Source organism: Triturus cristatus, chromosome 1_1, assembly GCF_964204655.1.
Source record: "Triturus cristatus chromosome 1_1, aTriCri1.1, whole genome shotgun sequence".
Lineage (NCBI taxonomy): Eukaryota > Metazoa > Chordata > Amphibia > Caudata > Salamandridae > Triturus > Triturus cristatus.
Window position 1 is genome coordinate 291,878,736 of NC_140579.1, and position 19,675 is coordinate 291,898,410.

Sequence of the window (19,675 nt, forward strand, 5' to 3'; positions counted from 1 at the left end):
AATACACAGTCTCCAGAAACACTCTCTTAGCACACAGGCAGCTGCTTCTCCTGCATTCCCATGCTTACTATTCAGCACCGTGTGGTATTTCAGATAGAAGTGTGCAACGCTAACACATTCAACATCACCAAGGCTCATTTCCTTTGCTCTTGTCTAATCACTCACCCAGGTTCCACATGCTCATGGTCTCAAGTAGCTGTTAGGACATGTGCTCTTTCCTGCCTCTCTAAACTATAAGCAAAATGTGTCAGGCTGTTACAGTAATTATCACTTGCTCTACCACAGTAGTAAATGTGCTTTGAAATTGCCAATCAAATATCGTTTTCCGCCTAGAATCACACCATGAGTCTGTGTGCACACAGGAATTGTTTTCAGAGATTTAATTCGTGTTGCTCTTGTTCTGTAAGACTTGCACTTGTAGGAAAGGGGCAGCTTGCTTTCTTGAACTGTGATGGTTAGCATTCAGCACAAATCACTATCTCACAGATGAGAGGCAAATGGTAACACATTTGAAAACAACAGGGTAGATTTTCCTTCCACTCCTGCAATGGGTGAGGTAGTTCCTACATGTTCAAAACTCCAATTAACCCTTACCACAGGTGATCTTACATACATCTTTGCAGTCTTCATGCAGTTGTGTAAGCGTCCATGCAGATCTCTCTTGCACCTGACAATACACAGTCTCCAGAAACACACTCTTAGCACACAGGCAGCTGCTTCTCCTGCATTCCCATGCTTACTATTCAGCACTGTGTGGTATTTCAGATAGCAGTGTGTAACGCTAACACATTCAACATCACCAAGGCTCATTTCCTTTGCTCTAGTCTAATCACTCACCCAGGTTCCACATGCTCATGGTCTCAAGTAGCTGTTAGGACATGTGCTCTTTTCTGCCTCTCTAAACTATAAGGAAAATGTGTCAGGCTGTTACAGTAATTATCACTTGCTCTACCACAGTAGTAAATGTGCTTTGAAATTGCCAATCAAATATCGTTTTCCGCCTAGAATCACACCATGAGTCTGTGTGCACACAGGAATTGTTGTCAGAGATTTAATTCGTGTTGCTCTTGTTCTGTAAGACTTGCACTCATAGGAAAGGGGCAGCTTGTTTTCTTGAACTGTGATGGTTAGCATTCAGCACAAATCACTATCTCACAGATGAGAGGCAAATGGTAACACATTTGAAAACAGCAGGTATATTTTCCTTCCACTCCTGCAATGGGTGAGGTAGTTCCTACATGTTCAAAACTCCAATTAATCCTTACCACAGGTGATCTTACATACATCTCTGCAGTCTTCATGCAGTTGTGCAAGCGTCCATGCAGATCTCTCTTGCACCTGACAATACACAGTCTCCAGAAACACACTCTTAGCACACAGGCAGCTGCTTCTCCTGCATTCCCATGCTTACTATTCAGCACTGTGTGGTATTTCAGATAGCAGTGTGTAACGCTAACACATTCAACATTACCAAGGCTCATTTCCTTTGCTCTAGTCTAATCACTCACCGAGGTTCCACATGCTCATGGTCTCAAGTAGCTGTTAGGACATGTGCTCTTTTCTGCCTCTCTAAACTATAAGCAAAATGTGTCAGGCTGTTACAGTAATTATCACTTGCTCTACCACAGTAGTAAATGTGCTTTGAAATTGCCAATCAAATATCGTTTTCTGCCTAGAATCACACCATGAGTCTGTGTGCACACAGGAATTGCTGTCAGAGATTTAATTCGTGTTGCTCTTGTTCTGTAAGACTTGCACTCGTGGGAAAGGGGCAGCTTGTTTTCTTGAACTGTGATGGTTAGCATTCAGCACAAATCACTATATCACAGATGAGAGGCAAATGGTAACACATTTGAAAACAACAGGGTACATTTTCCTTCCACTCCTGCAATGGGTGAGGTAGTTCCTACATGTTCAAAACTCCAATTAACCCTTACCACAGGTGATCTTACATACATCTCTGCAGTCTTCATGCAGTTGTGTAAGCGTCCATGCAGATCTCTCTTGCACCTGACAATACACAGTCTCCAGAAACACACTCTTAACACACAGGCAGCTGTTTCTCCTGCACTCCCATGCTTACTATTCAGCACTGTGTGGTATTTCAGATAGCAGTGTATAACGCTAACACATTCAACATCACCAAGGCCCATTTCCTTTGCTCTAGTCTAATCACTCACCCAGGTTCCACATGCTCATGGTCTCAAGTAGCTGTTAGGACATGTGCTCTTTTCTGCCTCTCTAAACTATAAGGAAAATGTGTCAGGCTGTTACAGTAATTATCACTTGCTCTACCACAGTGGTAAATGTGCTTTGAAATTGCCACTCAAATATCGTTTTCCGCCTAGAATCACACCATGAGTCTGTGTGCACAAAGGAATTGTTGTCAGAGATTTAATTCGTGTTGCTCTTGTTCTGTAAGACTTGCACTCGTAGGAAAGGGGCAGCTTGCTTTTTTTTTTTTTTTTTTTTTGTCCTCATACATACGCCAGATAGTAAATGCTCTAGATGGGAACTATCTAGGCCCTCCACACTGACCATTTCGATTCCGATTCCTACCCTCAGGGCTACTGGATTCCCCCAGAGAAGGGCTGTCTCCTTATCCATTTCCATCAACCACTGGGAATCCCGTTGGTGCCAAGAAAGGATGGACCACAAACCCCTGGCTTAATCATTGGACTCATCAGTCTTCTTTAACCAGGCCAGAAGAGGAGACCAAAGCGTCTCCGAGCTTCTTTGATCACACGCAATATCTGACTGACTAATCCACATGATATTTCTCATACAATCAACAAATTTAGGAGGAATCTCAGACTTCCATAGTCTACAGATTTCTCTCCTGGCTATAACAATCACATAAAACACGAGTTGTGCAACAATATTTGAACAGAGTCCTGGTAGAGTACCAAAAAAGATCAATCGGGGACAACTTATAATTGGTATACCTAAAAGCTCTTCTAGAAAACGGCAGACAGACCCCCAGTAACCGGAAATCTTAGGACAATTCAAAAACATATGAGTGTCATCTGCTAACGACAGCTTGCTTTTTTGAACTGTGATGGTTAGCATTCAGCACAAATCACTATCTCACAGATGAGAGGCAAATGGTAACACATTTGAAAACAACAGGGTAGATTTTCCTTCCACTCCTGCAATGGGTGAGGTAGTTCCTACATGTTCAAAACTCCAATTAACCCTTACCACAGGTTATCTTACATACATCTCTGCAGTCTTCATGCAGTTGTGTAAGCGTCCATGCAGATCTCTCTTGCACCTGACAATACACAGTCTCCAGAAACACACTCTTAGCACACAGGCAGCTGCTTCTCCTGCATTCCCATGCTTACTATTCAGCACTGTGTGGTATTTCAGATAGCAGTGTGTAACGCTAACACATTCAACATCACCAAGGCTCATTTCCGTTGCTCTAGGCTAATCACTCACCCAGGTTCCACATGCTCATGGTCTCAAGTAGCTGTTAGGACATGTGCTCTTTTCTGCCTCTCTAAAATATAAGGAAAATGTGTAAGGCTGTTACAGTAATTATCACTTGCTCTACCACAGTAGTAAATGTTCTCTGAAATTGCCAATCAAATATCGTTTTCTGCCTAGAATCACACCATGAGTCTGTGTGCACACAGGAATTGTTGTCAGAGATTTAATTCGTGTTGCTCTTGTTCTGTACGACTTGCACTCGTAGGAAAGGGGCAGCTTGTTTTCTTGAACTGTGATGGTTAGCATTCAGCACAAATCACTATCTCACAGATGAGAGGCAAATGGTCACACATTTGAAAACAACAGGGTACATTTTCCTTCCACTCCTGCAATGGGTGAGGTAGTTCCTACATGTTCAAAACTCCAATTAACCCTTACCACAGGTGATCTTACATACATCTCTGCAGTCTTCATGCAGTTGTGCAAGCGTCCATGCAGATCTCTCTTGCACCTGACAATACACAGTCTCCAGAAACACACTCTTAGCACACAGGCAGCTGCTTCTCCTGCATTCCCATGCTTACTATTCAGCACTGTGTGGTATTTCAGATAGAAGTGTGCAACGCTAACACATTCAACATCACCAAGGCTCATTTCCTTTGCTCTTGTCTAATCACTCACCCAGGTTCCACATGCTCATGGTCTCAAGTAGCTGTTAGGACATGTGCTCTTTCCTGCCTCTCTAAACTATAAGCAAAATGTGTCAGGCTGTTACAGTAATTATCACTTGCTCTACCACAGTAGTATATGTGCTTTGAAATTGCCAATCAAATATCGTTTTCTGCCTAGAATCACACCATGAGTCTGTGTGCACACAGGAATTGCTGTCAGAGATTTAATTTGTGTTGCTCTTGTTCTGTAAGACTTGCACTCGTAGGAAAGGGGCAGCTTGTTTTCTTGAACTGTGATGGTTAGCATTCAGCACAAATCACTATCTCACAGATGAGAGGCAAATGGTAACACATTTGAAAACAACAGGGTAGATTTTCCTTCCACTCCTGCAGTGGGTGAGGTAGTTCCTACATGTTCAAAACTCCAATTAACCCTTACCACAGGTGATCTTACATACATCTCTGCAGTCTTCATGCAGTTGTTTAAGCGTCCATGCAGATCTCTCTTGCACCTGACAATACACAGTCTCCAGAAACACACACGTGGCACACAGGCAGCTGCTTCTCCTGCATTCCCATGCTTACTATTCAGCTCAGTGTGGTATTTCAGATAGCAGTGTGTAACGCTAACACATTCAACATCACCAAGGCTCATTTCCTTTGCTCTAGTCTAATCACTCACCCAGGTTCCACATGCTCATGGTCTCAAGTAACTTTTAGGACATGTGCTCTTTTCTGCCTCTCTAAACTATAAGGAAAATGTGTCAAGCTGTTACAGTAATTATCACTTGCTCTACCACAGTGGTAAATGTGCTTTGAAATTGCCAATCAAATATCGTTTTCTGCCTAGAATCACACCATGAGTCTGTGTGCACACAGGAATTGTTGTCAGAGATTTAATTTGTGTTGCTCTTGTTCTGTAAGACATGCACTCGTAGGAAAGGGGCAGCTTGTTTTCTTGAACTGTGATGGTTAGCATTCAGCACAAATCACTATCTCACAGATGAGAGGCAAATGGTAACACATTTGAAAACAACAGGGTACATTTTCCTTCCACTCCTGCAATGGGCGAGGTAGTTCCTACATGTTCACAACTCCAATTAACCCTTACCACAGGTGATCTTACATACATCTCTGCAGTCTTCATGCAGTTGTGCAAGCGTCCATGCAGATCTCTCTTGCACCTGACAATACACAGTCTCCAGAAACACACTCTTAGCATACAGGCAGCTGCTTCTCCTGCATTCCCATGCTTACTATTCAGCACTGTGTGGTATTTCAGATAGAAGTGTGCAACGCTAACACATTCAACATCACCAAGGCTCATTTCCTTTGCTCTTGTCTAATCACTCACCCAGGTTCCATATGCTCATGGTCTCAAGTAGCTGTTAGGACATGTGCTCTTTCCTGCCTCTCTAAACTATAAGCAAAATGTGTCAGGCTGTTACAGTAATTATCACTTGCTCTACCACAGTAGTAAATGTGCTTTGAAATTGCCAATCAAATATCGTTTTCCGCCTAGAATCACACCATGAGTCTGTGTGCACACAGGAATTGTTGTCAGAGATTTAATTCGTGTTGCTCTTGTTCTGTAAGACTTGCACTTGTAGGAAAGGGGCAGCTTGCTTTCTTGAACTGTGATGGTTAGCATTCAGCACAAATCACTATCTCACAGATGAGAGACAAATGGTAACACATTTGAAAACAACAGGTTAGATTTTCCTTCCACTCCTGCAATGGGTGAGGTAGTTCCTACATGTTCAAAACTCCAATTAACCCTTACCACAGGTGATCTTACATACATCTTTGCAGTCTTCATGCAGTTGTGTAAGCGTCCATGCAGATCTCTCTTGCACCTGACAATACACAGTCTCCAGAAACACACTCTTAGCACACAGGCAGCTGCTTCTCCTGCATTCCCATGCTTACTATTCAGCACTGTGTGGTATTTCAGATAGCAGTGTGTAACGCTAACACATTCAACATCACCAAGGCTCATTTCCTTTGCTCTAGTCTAATCACTCACCCAGGTTCCACATGCTCATGGTCTCAAGTAGCTGTTAGGACATGTGCTCTTTTCTGCCTCTCTAAACTATAAGGAAAATGTGTCAGGCTGTTACAGTAATTATCACTTGCTCTACCACAGTAGTAAATGTGCTCTGAAATTGCCAATCAAATATCGTTTTCTGCCTAGAATCACACCATGAGTCTGTGTGCACACAGGAATTGTTGTCAGAGATTTAATTAGTGTTGCTCTTGTTCTGTAAGACTTGCACTCGTAGGAAAGGGGCAGCTTGTTTTCTTGAACTGTGATGGTTAGCATTCAGCACAAATCACTATCTCACAGATGAGAGGCAAATGGTAACACATTTGAAAACAACAGGGTAGATTTTCCTTCCACTCCTGCAGTGGGTGAGGTAGTTCCTACATGTTCAAAACTCCAATTAACCCTTACCACAGGTGATCTTACATACATCTCTGCAGTCTTCATGCAGTTGTTTAAGCGTCCATGCAGATCTCTCTTGCACCTGACAATACACAGTCTCCAGAAACAGACACGTGGCACACAGGCAGCTGCTTCTCCTGCATTCCCATGCTTACTATTCAGCACTGTGTGGTATTTCAGATAGCAGTGTGTAACGCTAACACATTCAACATCACCAAGGCTCATTTCCTTTGCTCTAGTCTAATCACTCACCCAGGTTCCACATGCTCATGGTCTCAAGTAACTTTTAGGACATGTGCTCTTTTCTGCCTCTCTAAACTATAAGGAAAATGTGTCAAGCTGTTACAGTAATTATCACTTGCTCTACCACAGTGGTAAATGTGCTTTGAAATTGCCAATCAAATATCGTTTTCTGCCTAGAATCACACCATGAGTCTGTGTGCACACAGGAATTGTTGTCAGAGATTTAATTTGTGTTGCTCTTGTTCTGTAAGACTTGCACTCGTAGGAAAGGGGCAGCTTGTTTTCTTGAACTGTGATGGTTAGCATTCAGCACAAATCACTATCTCACAGATGAGAGGCAAATGGTAACACATTTGAAAACAACAGGGTACATTTTCCTTCCACTCCTGCAATGGGCGAGGTAGTTCCTACATGTTCAAAACTCCAATTAACCCTTACCACAGGTGATCTTACATACATCTCTGCAGTCTTCATGCAGTTGTGCAAGCGTCCATGCAGATCTCTCTTGCACCTGACAATACACAGTCTCCAGAAACACACTCTTAGCATACACGCAGCTGCTTCTCCTGCATTCCCATGCTTACTATTCAGCACTGTGTGGTATTTCAGATAGAAGTGTGCAACGCTAACACATTCAACATCACCAAGGCTCATTTCCTTTGCTCTTGTCTAATCACTCACCCAGGTTCCACATGCTCATGGTCTCAAGTAGCTTTTAGGACATGTGCTCTTTCCTGCCTCTCTAAACTATAAGCAAAATGTGTCAGGCTGTTACAGTAATTATCACTTGCTCTACCACAGTAGTAAATGTGCTTTGAAATTGCCAATCAAATATCGTTTTCCGCCTAGAATCACACCATGAGTCTGTGTGCACACAGGAATTGTTGTCAGAGATTTAATTCGTGTTGCTCTTGTTCTGTAAGACTTGCACTTGTAGGAAAGGGGCAGCTTGCTTTCTTGAACTGTGATGGTTAGCATTCAGCACAAATCACTATCTCACAGATGAGAGGCAAATGGTAACACATTTGAAAACAACAGGTTAGATTTTCCTTCCACTCCTGCAATGGGTGAGGTAGTTCCTACATGTTCAAAACTCCAATTAACCCTTACCACAGGTGATCTTACATACATCTTTGCAGTCTTCATGCAGTTGTGTAAGCGTCCATGCAGATCTCTCTTGCACCTGACAATACACAGTCTCCAGAAACACACTCTTAGCACACAGGCAGCTGCTTCTCCTGCATTCCCATGCTTACTATTCAGCACTGTGTGGTATTTCAGATAGCAGTGTGTAACGTTAACACATTCAACATCACCAAGGCTCATTTCCTTTGCTCTAGTCTAATCACTCACCCAGGTTCCACATGCTCATGGTCTCAAGTAGCTGTTAGGACATGTGCTCTTTTCTGCCTCTCTAAACTACAAGGAAAATGTGTCAGGCTGTTACAGTAATTATCACTTGCTCTACCACAGTAGTAAATGTGCTTTGAAATTGCCAATCAAATATCGTTTTCCGCCTAGAATCACACCATGAGTCTGTGTGCACACAGGAATTGTTGTCAGAGATTTAATTTGTGTTGCTCTTGTTCTGTAAGACTTGCACTCGTAGGAAAGGGGCAGCTTGTTTTCTTGAACTGTGATGGTTAGCATTCAGCACAAATCACTATCTCACAGATGAGAGGCAAATGGTAACACATTTGAAAACAGCAGGTATATTTTCCTTCCACTCCTGCAATGGGTGAGGTAGTTCCTACATGTTCAAAACTCCAATTAATCCTTACCACAGGTGATCTTACATACATCTCTGCAGTCTTCATGCAGTTGTGCAAGCGTCCATGCAGATCTCTCTTGCACCTGACAATACACAGTCTCCAGAAACACACTCTTAGCACACAGGCAGCTGCTTCTCCTGCATTCCCATGCTTACTATTCAGCACTGTGTGGTATTTCAGATAGCAGTGTGTAACGCTAACACATTCAACATTACCAAGGCTCATTTCCTTTGCTCTAGTCTAATCACTCACCCAGGTTCCACATGCTCATGGTCTCAAGTAGCTGTTAGGACATGTGCTCTTTTCTGCCTCTCTAAACTATAAGCAAAATGTGTCAGGCTGTTACAGTAATTATCACTTGCTCTACCACAGTAGTAAATGTGCTTTGAAATTGCCAATCAAATATCGTTTTCCGCCTAGAATCACACCATGAGTCTGTGTGCACACAGGAATTGTTGTCAGAGATTTAATTCGTGTTGCTCTTGTTCTGTAAGACTTGCACTCGTAGGAAAGGGGCAGCTTGCTTTCTTGAACTGTGATGGTTAGCATTCAGCACAAATCACTATCTCACAGATGAGAGGCAAATGGTAACACATTTGAAAACAACAGGGTAGATTTTCCTTCCACTCCTGCAATGGGTGAGGTAGTTCCTACATGTTAAAAACTCCAATTAACCCTTACCACAGGTGATCTTACATACATCTCTGCAGTCTTTATGCAGTTGTGTAAGCGTCCATGCAGATCTCTCTTGCACCTGACAATACACAGTCTCCAGAAACACACTCTTAGCACACAGGCAGCTGCTTCTCCTGCATTCCCATGCTTACTATTCAGCACTGTGTGGTATTTCAGATAGCAGTGTGTAACGCTAACACATTCAACATCACCAAGGCTCATTTCCTTTGCTCTAGTCTAATCACTCACCCAGGTTCCACATGCTCATGGTCTCAAGTAGCTGTTAGGACATGTGCTCTTTTCTGCCTCTCTAAACTATAAGGAAAATGTGTCAGGCTGTTACAGTAATTATCACTTGCTCTACCACAGTAGTAAATGTGCTCTGAAATTGCCAATCAAATATTGTTTTCTGCCTAGAATCACACCATGAGTCTGTGTGCACACAGGAATTGTTGTCAGAGATTTAATTAGTGTTGCTCTTGTTCTGTAAGACTTGCACTCGTAGGAAAGGGGCAGCTTGTTTTCTTGAACTGTGATGGTTAGCATTCAGCACAAATCACTATCTCACAGATGAGAGGCAAATGGTAACACATTTGAAAACAACAGGGTAGATTTTCCTTCCACTCCTGCAGTGGGTGAGGTAGTTCCTACATGTTCAAAACTCCAATTAACCCTTACCACAGGTGATCTTACATACATCTCTGCAGTCTTCATGCAGTTGTTTAAGCGTCCATGCAGATCTCTCTTGCACCTGACAATACACAGTCTCCAGAAACAGACACGTGGCACACAGGCAGCTGCTTCTCCTGCATTCCCATGCTTACTATTCAGCACTGTGTGGTATTTCAGATAGCAGTGTGTAACGCTAACACATTCAACATCACCAAGGCTCATTTCCTTTGCTCTAGTCTAATCACTCACCCAGGTTCCACATGCTCATGGTCTCAAGTAACTTTTAGGACATGTGCTCTTTTCTGCCTCTCTAAACTATAAGGAAAATGTGTCAAGCTGTTACAGTAATTATCACTTGCTCTACCACAGTGGTAAATGTGCTTTGAAATTGCCAATCAAATATCGTTTTCTGCCTAGAATCACACCATGAGTCTGTGTGCACACAGGAATTGTTGTCAGAGATTTAATTTGTGTTGCTCTTGTTCTGTAAGACTTGCACTCGTAGGAAAGGGGCAGCTTGTTTTCTTGAACTGTGATGGTTAGCATTCAGCACAAATCACTATCTCACAGATGAGAGGCAAATGGTAACACATTTGAAAACAACAGGGTACATTTTCCTTCCACTCCTGCAATGGGCGAGGTAGTTCCTACATGTTCAAAACTCCAATTAACCCTTACCACAGGTGATCTTACATACATCTCTGCAGTCTTCATGCAGTTGTGCAAGCGTCCATGCAGATCTCTCTTGCACCTGACAATACACAGTCTCCAGAAACACACTCTTAGCATACACGCAGCTGCTTCTCCTGCATTCCCATGCTTACTATTCAGCACTGTGTGGTATTTCAGATAGAAGTGTGCAACGCTAACACATTCAACATCACCAAGGCTCATTTCCTTTGCTCTTGTCTAATCACTCACCCAGGTTCCACATGCTCATGGTCTCAAGTAGCTTTTAGGACATGTGCTCTTTCCTGCCTCTCTAAACTATAAGCAAAATGTGTCAGGCTGTTACAGTAATTATCACTTGCTCTACCACAGTAGTAAATGTGCTTTGAAATTGCCAATCAAATATCGTTTTCCGCCTAGAATCACACCATGAGTCTGTGTGCACACAGGAATTGTTGTCAGAGATTTAATTCGTGTTGCTCTTGTTCTGTAAGACTTGCACTTGTAGGAAAGGGGCAGCTTGCTTTCTTGAACTGTGATGGTTAGCATTCAGCACAAATCACTATCTCACAGATGAGAGGCAAATGGTAACACATTTGAAAACAACAGGTTAGATTTTCCTTCCACTCCTGCAATGGGTGAGGTAGTTCCTACATGTTCAAAACTCCAATTAACCCTTACCACAGGTGATCTTACATACATCTTTGCAGTCTTCATGCAGTTGTGTAAGCGTCCATGCAGATCTCTCTTGCACCTGACAATACACAGTCTCCAGAAACACACTCTTAGCACACAGGCAGCTGCTTCTCCTGCATTCCCATGCTTACTATTCAGCACTGTGTGGTATTTCAGATAGCAGTGTGTAACGTTAACACATTCAACATCACCAAGGCTCATTTCCTTTGCTCTAGTCTAATCACTCACCCAGGTTCCACATGCTCATGGTCTCAAGTAGCTGTTAGGACATGTGCTCTTTTCTGCCTCTCTAAACTACAAGGAAAATGTGTCAGGCTGTTACAGTAATTATCACTTGCTCTACCACAGTAGTAAATGTGCTTTGAAATTGCCAATCAAATATCGTTTTCCGCCTAGAATCACACCATGAGTCTGTGTGCACACAGGAATTGTTGTCAGAGATTTAATTTGTGTTGCTCTTGTTCTGTAAGACTTGCACTCGTAGGAAAGGGGCAGCTTGTTTTCTTGAACTGTGATGGTTAGCATTCAGCACAAATCACTATCTCACAGATGAGAGGCAAATGGTAACACATTTGAAAACAGCAGGTATATTTTCCTTCCACTCCTGCAATGGGTGAGGTAGTTCCTACATGTTCAAAACTCCAATTAATCCTTACCACAGGTGATCTTACATACATCTCTGCAGTCTTCATGCAGTTGTGCAAGCGTCCATGCAGATCTCTCTTGCACCTGACAATACACAGTCTCCAGAAACACACTCTTAGCACACAGGCAGCTGCTTCTCCTGCATTCCCATGCTTACTATTCAGCACTGTGTGGTATTTCAGATAGCAGTGTGTAACGCTAACACATTCAACATTACCAAGGCTCATTTCCTTTGCTCTAGTCTAATCACTCACCCAGGTTCCACATGCTCATGGTCTCAAGTAGCTGTTAGGACATGTGCTCTTTTCTGCCTCTCTAAACTATAAGCAAAATGTGTCAGGCTGTTACAGTAATTATCACTTGCTCTACCACAGTAGTAAATGTGCTTTGAAATTGCCAATCAAATATCGTTTTCCGCCTAGAATCACACCATGAGTCTGTGTGCACACAGGAATTGTTGTCAGAGATTTAATTCGTGTTGCTCTTGTTCTGTAAGACTTGCACTCGTAGGAAAGGGGCAGCTTGCTTTCTTGAACTGTGATGGTTAGCATTCAGCACAAATCACTATCTCACAGATGAGAGGCAAATGGTAACACATTTGAAAACAACAGGGTAGATTTTCCTTCCACTCCTGCAATGGGTGAGGTAGTTCCTACATGTTAAAAACTCCAATTAACCCTTACCACAGGTGATCTTACATACATCTCTGCAGTCTTCATGCAGTTGTGTAAGCGTCCATGCAGATCTCTCTTGCACCTGACAATACACAGTCTCCAGAAACACACTCTTAGCACACAGGCAGCTGCTTCTCCTGCATTCCCATGCTTACTATTCAGCACTGTGTGGTATTTCAGATAGCAGTGTGTAACGCTAACACAGTCAACATCACCAAGGCTCATTTCCTTTGCTCTAGTCTAATCACTCACCCAGGTTCCACATGCTCATGGTCTCAAGTAGCTGTTAGGACATGTGCTCTTTTCTGCCTCTCTAAACTAGAAGGAAAATGTGTCAGGCTGTTACAGTAATTATCACTTGCTCTACCACAGTAGTAAATGTGCTCTGAAATTGCCAATCAAATATCGTTTTCTGCCTAGAATCACACCATGAGTCTGTGTGCACACAGGAATTGTTGTCAGAGATTTAATTTGTGTTGCTCTTGTTCTGTAAGACTTGCACTCGTAGGAAAGGGGCAGCTTGTTTTCTTGAACTGTGATGGTTAGCATTCAGCACAAATCACTATCTCACAGATGAGAGGCAAATGGTAACACATTTGAAAACAACAGGGTACATTTTCCTTCCACTCCTGCAATGGGCGAGGTAGTTCCTACATGTTCAAAACTCCAATTAACCCTTACCACAGGTGATCTTACATACATCTCTGCAGTCTTCATGCAGTTGTGCAAGCGTCCATGCAGATCTCTCTTGCACCTGACAATACACAGTCTCCAGAAACACACTCTTAGCACACAGGCAGCTGCTTCTCCTGCATTCCCATGCTTACTATTCAGCACTGTGTGGTATTTCAGATAGAAGTGTGCAACGCTAACACATTCAACATCACCAAGGCTCATTTCCTTTGCTCTTGTCTAATCACTCACCCAGGTTCCACATGCTCATGGTCTCAAGTAGCTGTTAGGACATGTGCTCTTTCCTGCCTCTCTAAACTATAAGCAAAATGTGTCAGGCTGTTACAGTAATTATCACTTGCTCTACCACAGTAGTAAATGTGCTTTGAAATTGCCAATCAAATATCGTTTTCCGCCTAGAATCACACCATGAGTCTGTGTGCACACAGGAATTGTTGTCAGAGATTTAATTCGTGTTGCTCTTGTTCTGTAAGACTTGCACTTGTAGGAAAGGGGCAGCTTGCTTTCTTGAACTGTGATGGTTAGCATTCAGCACAAATCACTATCTCACAGATGAGAGGCAAATGGTAACACATTTGAAAACAACAGGTTAGATTTTCCTTCCACTCCTGCAATGGGTGAGGTAGTTCCTACATGTTCAAAACTCCAATTAACCCTTACCACAGGTGATCTTACATACATCTTTGCAGTCTTCATGCAGTTGTGTAAGCGTCCATGCAGATCTCTCTTGCACCTGACAATACACAGTCTCCAGAAACACACTCTTAGCACACAGGCAGCTGCTTCTCCTGCATTCCCATGCTTACTATTCAGCACTGTGTGGTATTTCAGATAGCAGTGTGTAACGCTAACACATTCAACATCACCAAGGCTCATTTCCTTTGCTCTAGTCTAATCACTCACCCAGGTTCCACATGCTCATGGTCTCAAGTAGCTGTTAGGACATGTGCTCTTTTCTGCCTCTCTAAACTACAAGGAAAATGTGTCAGGCTGTTACAGTAATTATCACTTGCTCTACCACAGTAGTAAATGTGCTTTGAAATTGCCAATCAAATATCGTTTTCCGCCTAGAATCACACCATGAATCTGTGTGCACACAGGAATTGTTGTCAGAGATTTAATTTGTGTTGCTCTTGTTCTGTAAGACTTGCACTCGTAGGAAAGGGGCAGCTTGTTTTCTTGAACTGTGATGGTTAGCATTCAGCACAAATCACTATCTCACAGATGAGAGGCAAATGGTAACACATTTGAAAACAGCAGGTCTATTTTCCTTCCACTCCTGCAATGGGTGAGGTAGTTCCTACATGTTCAAAACTCCAATTAATCCTTACCACAGGTGATCTTACATACATCTCTGCAGTCTTCATGTAGTTGTGCAAGCGTCCATGCAGATCTCTCTTGCACCTGACAATACACAGTCTCCAGAAACACACTCTTAGCACACAGGCAGCTGCTTCTCCTGCATTCCCATGCTTACTATTCAGCACTGTGTGGTATTTCAGATAGCAGTGTGTAACGCTAACACATTCAACATTACCAAGGCTCATTTCCTTTGCTCTAGTCTAATCACTCACCCAGGTTCCACATGCTCATGGTCTCAAGTAGCTGTTAGGACATGTGCTCTTTTCTGCCTCTCTAAACTATAAGCAAAATGTGTCAGGCTGTTACAGTAATTATCACTTGCTCTACCACAGTAGTAAATGTGCTTTGAAATTGCCAATCAAATATCGTTTTCCGCCTAGAATCACACCATGAGTCTGTGTGCACACAGGAATTGTTGTCAGAGATTTAATTCGTGTTGCTCTTGTTCTGTAAGACTTGCACTCGTAGGAAAGGGGCAGCTTGCTTTCTTGAACTGTGATGGTTAGCATTCAGCACAAATCCCTATCTCACAGATGAGAGGCCAATGGTAACACATTTGAAAACAACAGGGTAGATTTTCCTTCCACTCCTGCAATGGGTGAGGTAGTTCCTACATGTTCAAAACTCCAATTAACCCTTACCACAGGTGATCTTACATACATCTCTGCAGTCTTCATGCAGTTGTGCAAGCGTCCATGCAGATCTCTCTTGCACCTGACAATACACAGTTTCTAGAAACACACTCTTAGCACACAGGCAGCTGCTTCTCCTGCATTCCCATGCTTACTATTCAGCACTGTGTGGTATTTCAGATAGAAGTGTGCAATGCTAACACATTCAACATCACCAAGGCTCATTTCCTTTGCTCTTGTCTAATCACTCACCCAGGTTCCACATGCTCATGGTCTCAAGTAGCTGTTAGGACATGGGCTCTTTTCTGCCTCTCTAAACTATAAGCAAAATGTGTCAGGCTGTTACAGTAATTATCACTTGCTCTACCACAATAGTAAATGTGCTTTGAAATTGCCAATCAAATATCGTTTTCCGCCTAGAATCACACCATGAGTCTGTGTGCACACAGGAATTTTTGTCAGAGATTTAATTCGTGTTGCTCTTGTTCTGTAAGACTTGCACTCATAGGAAAGGGGCAGCTTGCTTTCTTGAACTGTGATGGTTAGCATTCAGCACAAATCACTATCTCACAGATGAGAGGCAAATGGTAACACATTTGAAAACAACAGGGTAGATTTTCCATCCACTCCTGCAATGGGTGAGGTAGATCCTACATGTTCAAAATTCCAATTAACCCTTACCACAGGTGATCTTACATACATCTCTGCAGTCTTCATGCAGTTGTGTAAGCGTCCATGCAGATCTCTCTTGCACCTGACAATACAAAGTCTCCAGAAACACACTCTTAGCACACAGGCAGCTGCTTCTCCTGCATTCCCATGCTTACTATTCAGCACTGTGTGGTATTTCAGATAGCAGTGTGTAACGCTAACACATTCAACATCACCGAGGCTCATTTCCTTTGCTCTAGTCTAATCACTCACCCAGGTTCCACATGCTCATGGTCTCAAGTAGCTGCTAGGACATGTGCTCTTTTCTGCCTCTCTAAACTATAAGGAAAATGTGTCAGGCTGTTACAGTAATTATCACTTGCTCTACCACAGTGGTAAATGTGCTTTGAAATTGCCTATCAAATATCGTTTTCTGCCTAGAATCACACCATGAGTCTGTGTGCACACAGGAATTGTTGTCAGAGATTTAATTCGTGTTGCTCTTGTTCTGTAAGACTTGCACTCGTAGGAAAGTGGCAGCTTGTTTTCTTGAACTGTGATGGTTAGCATTCAGCACAAATCACTATCTCACAGATGAGAGGCAAATGGTAACACATTTGAAAACAACAGGGTAGATTTTCCTTCCACTCCTGCAATGGGTGAGGTAGTTCCTACATGTTCAAAACTCCAATTAACCCTTACCACAGGTGATCTTACATACATCTCTGCAGTCTTCATGCAGTTGTGTAAGCGTCCATGCAGATCTCTCTTGCACCTGACAATTCACAGTCTCCAGAAACACACTCTAAGCACACAGGCACTGTTTCTCCTGCACTCCCATGCTTACTATTCAGCACTGTGTGGTATTTCAGATAGCAGTGTGTAACGCTAACACATTCAACATCACCAAGGCTCATTTCCTTTGCTCTAGTCTAATCACTCACCCAGGTTCCACATGCTCATGGTCTCAAGTAGCTGTTAGGACATGTGCTCTTTTCTGTCTCTCTAAACTATAAGGAAAATGTGTCAGGCTGTTACAGTAATTATCACTTGCTCTACTACAGTAGTAAATGTGCTTTGAAATTGCCAATCAAATATCGTTTTCCGCCTAGAATCACACCATGAGTCTGTGTGCACACAGGAATTGTTGTCAGAGATTTAATTCGTGTTGCTCTTGTTCTGTAAGACTTGCACTCGTAGGAAAGGGGCAGCTTGCTTTTTTGAACTGTGATGGTTAGCATTCAGCACAAATCACTATCTCACAGATGAGAGGCAAATGGTAACACATTTGAAAACAACAGGGTACATTTTCCTTCCACTCCTGCAATGGGTGAGGTAGTTCCTACATGTTCAAAACTCCAATTAACCCTTACCACAGGTGATCTTACATACATCTCTGCAGTCTTCATGCAGTTGTGCAAGCGTCCATGCAGATCTCTCTTGCACCTGACAATACACAGTCTCCAGAAACACTCTCTTAGCACACAGGCAGCTGCTTCTCCTGCATTCCCATGCTTACTATTCAGCACTGTGTGGTATTTCAGATAGAAGTGTGCAACACTAACACATTCAACATCACCAAAGCTCATTTCCTTTGCTCTTGTCTAACCACTCACCCAGGTTCCACATGCTCATGGTCTCAAGTAGCTGTTAGGACATGTGCTCTTTCCTGCCTCTCTAAACTATAAGCAAAATGTGTCAGGCTGTTACAGTAATTATCACTTGCTCTACCACAGTAGTAAATGTGCTTTGAAATTGCCAATCAAATATCGTTTTCTGCCTAGAATCACACCATGAGTCTGTGTGCACACAGGAATTGCTGTCAGAGATTTAATTCGTGTTGCTCTTGTTCTGTAAGACTTGCACTCGTAGGAAAGGGGCAGCTTGTTTTCTTGAACTGTGATGGTTAGCATTCAGCACAAATCACTATCTCACAGATGAGAGGCAAATGGTAACACATTTGAAAACAACAGGGTAGATTTTCCTTCCACTCCTGCAATGGGTGAGGTAGTTCCTACATGTTCAAAACTCCAATTAACCCTTACCACAGGTGATCTTACATACATCTCTGCAGTCTTCATGCAGTTGTGTAAGCGTCCATGCAGATCTCTCTTGCACCTGACAATACACAGTCTCCAGAAACACACTCTTAGCACACAGGCACTGTTTCTCCTGCACTCCCATGCTTACTATTCAGCACTGTGTGGTATTTCAGATAGCAGTGTGTAACGCTAACACATTCAACATCACCAAGGCTCATTTCCTTTGCTCTAGTCTAATCACTCACCCAGGTTCCACATGCTCATGGTCTCAAGTAGCTGTTAGGACATGTGCTCTTTTCTGTCTCTCTAAACTATAAGGAAAATGTGTCAGGCTGTTACAGTAATTATCACTTGCTCTACTACAGTAGTAAATGTGCTTTGAAATTGCCAATCAAATATCGTTTTCCGCCTAGAATCACACCATGAGTCTGTGTGCACACAGGAATTGTTGTCAGAGATTTAATTTGTGTTGCTCTTGTTCTGTAAGACTTGCACTCGTAGGAAAGGGGCAGCTTGCTTTTTTGAACTGTGATGGTTAGCATTCAGCACAAATCACTATCTCACAGATGAGAGGCAAATGGTAACACATTTGAAAACAACAGGGTACATTTTCCTTCCACTCCTGCAATGGGTGAGGTAGTTCCTACATGTTCAAAACTCCAATTAACCCTTACCACAGGTGATCTTACATACATCTCTGCAGTCTTCATGCAGTTGTGTAAGCGTCCATGCAGATCTCTCTTGCACCTGACAATACACAGTCTCCAGAAACACACTCGTAGCACACAGGCAGCTGCTTCTCCTGCATTCCCATGCTTACTATTCAGCACTGTGTGGTATTTCAGATAGAAGTGTGCAACGCTAACACATTCAACATCACCAAGGCTCATTTCCTTTGCTCTTGTCTATTCACTCACCCAGGTTCCACATGCTCATGGTCTAAAGTAGCTGTTAGGACATGTGCTCTTTCCTGCCTCTCTAAACTATAAGCAAAATGTGTCAGGCTGTTACAGTAATTATCAGTTGCTCTACCACAGTAGTAAATGTGCTTTGAAATTGCCAATCAAATATCGTTTTCCGCCTAGAATCACACCATGAGTCTGTGTGCACACAGGAATTGTTGTCAGAGATTTAATTCGTGTTGCTCTTGTTCTGTAAGACTTGCACTTGTAGGAAAGGGGCAGCTTGCTTTCTTGAACTGTGATGGTTAGCATTCAGCACAAATCACTATCTCACAGATGAGAGGCAAATGGTAACACATTTGAAAACAACAGGGTAGATTTTCCTTCCACTCCTGCAATGGGTGAGGTAGTTCCTACATGTTCAAAACTCCAATTAACCCTTACCACAGGTGATCTTACATACATCTTTGCAGTCTTCATGCAGTTGTGTAAGCGTCCATGCAGATCTCTCTTGCACCTGACAATACACAGTCTCCAGAAACACACTCTTAGCACACAGGCAGCTGCTTCTCCTGCATTCCCATGCTTACTATTCAGCACTGTGTGGTATTTCAGATAGCAGTGTGTAACGCTAACACATTCAACATCACCAAGGCTCATTTCCTTTGCTCTAGTCTAATCACTCACCCAGGTTCCACATGCTCATGGTCTCAAGTAGCTGTTAGGACATGTGCTCTTTTCTGCCTCTCTAAACTATAAGGAAAATGTGTCAGGCTGTTACAGTAATTATCACTT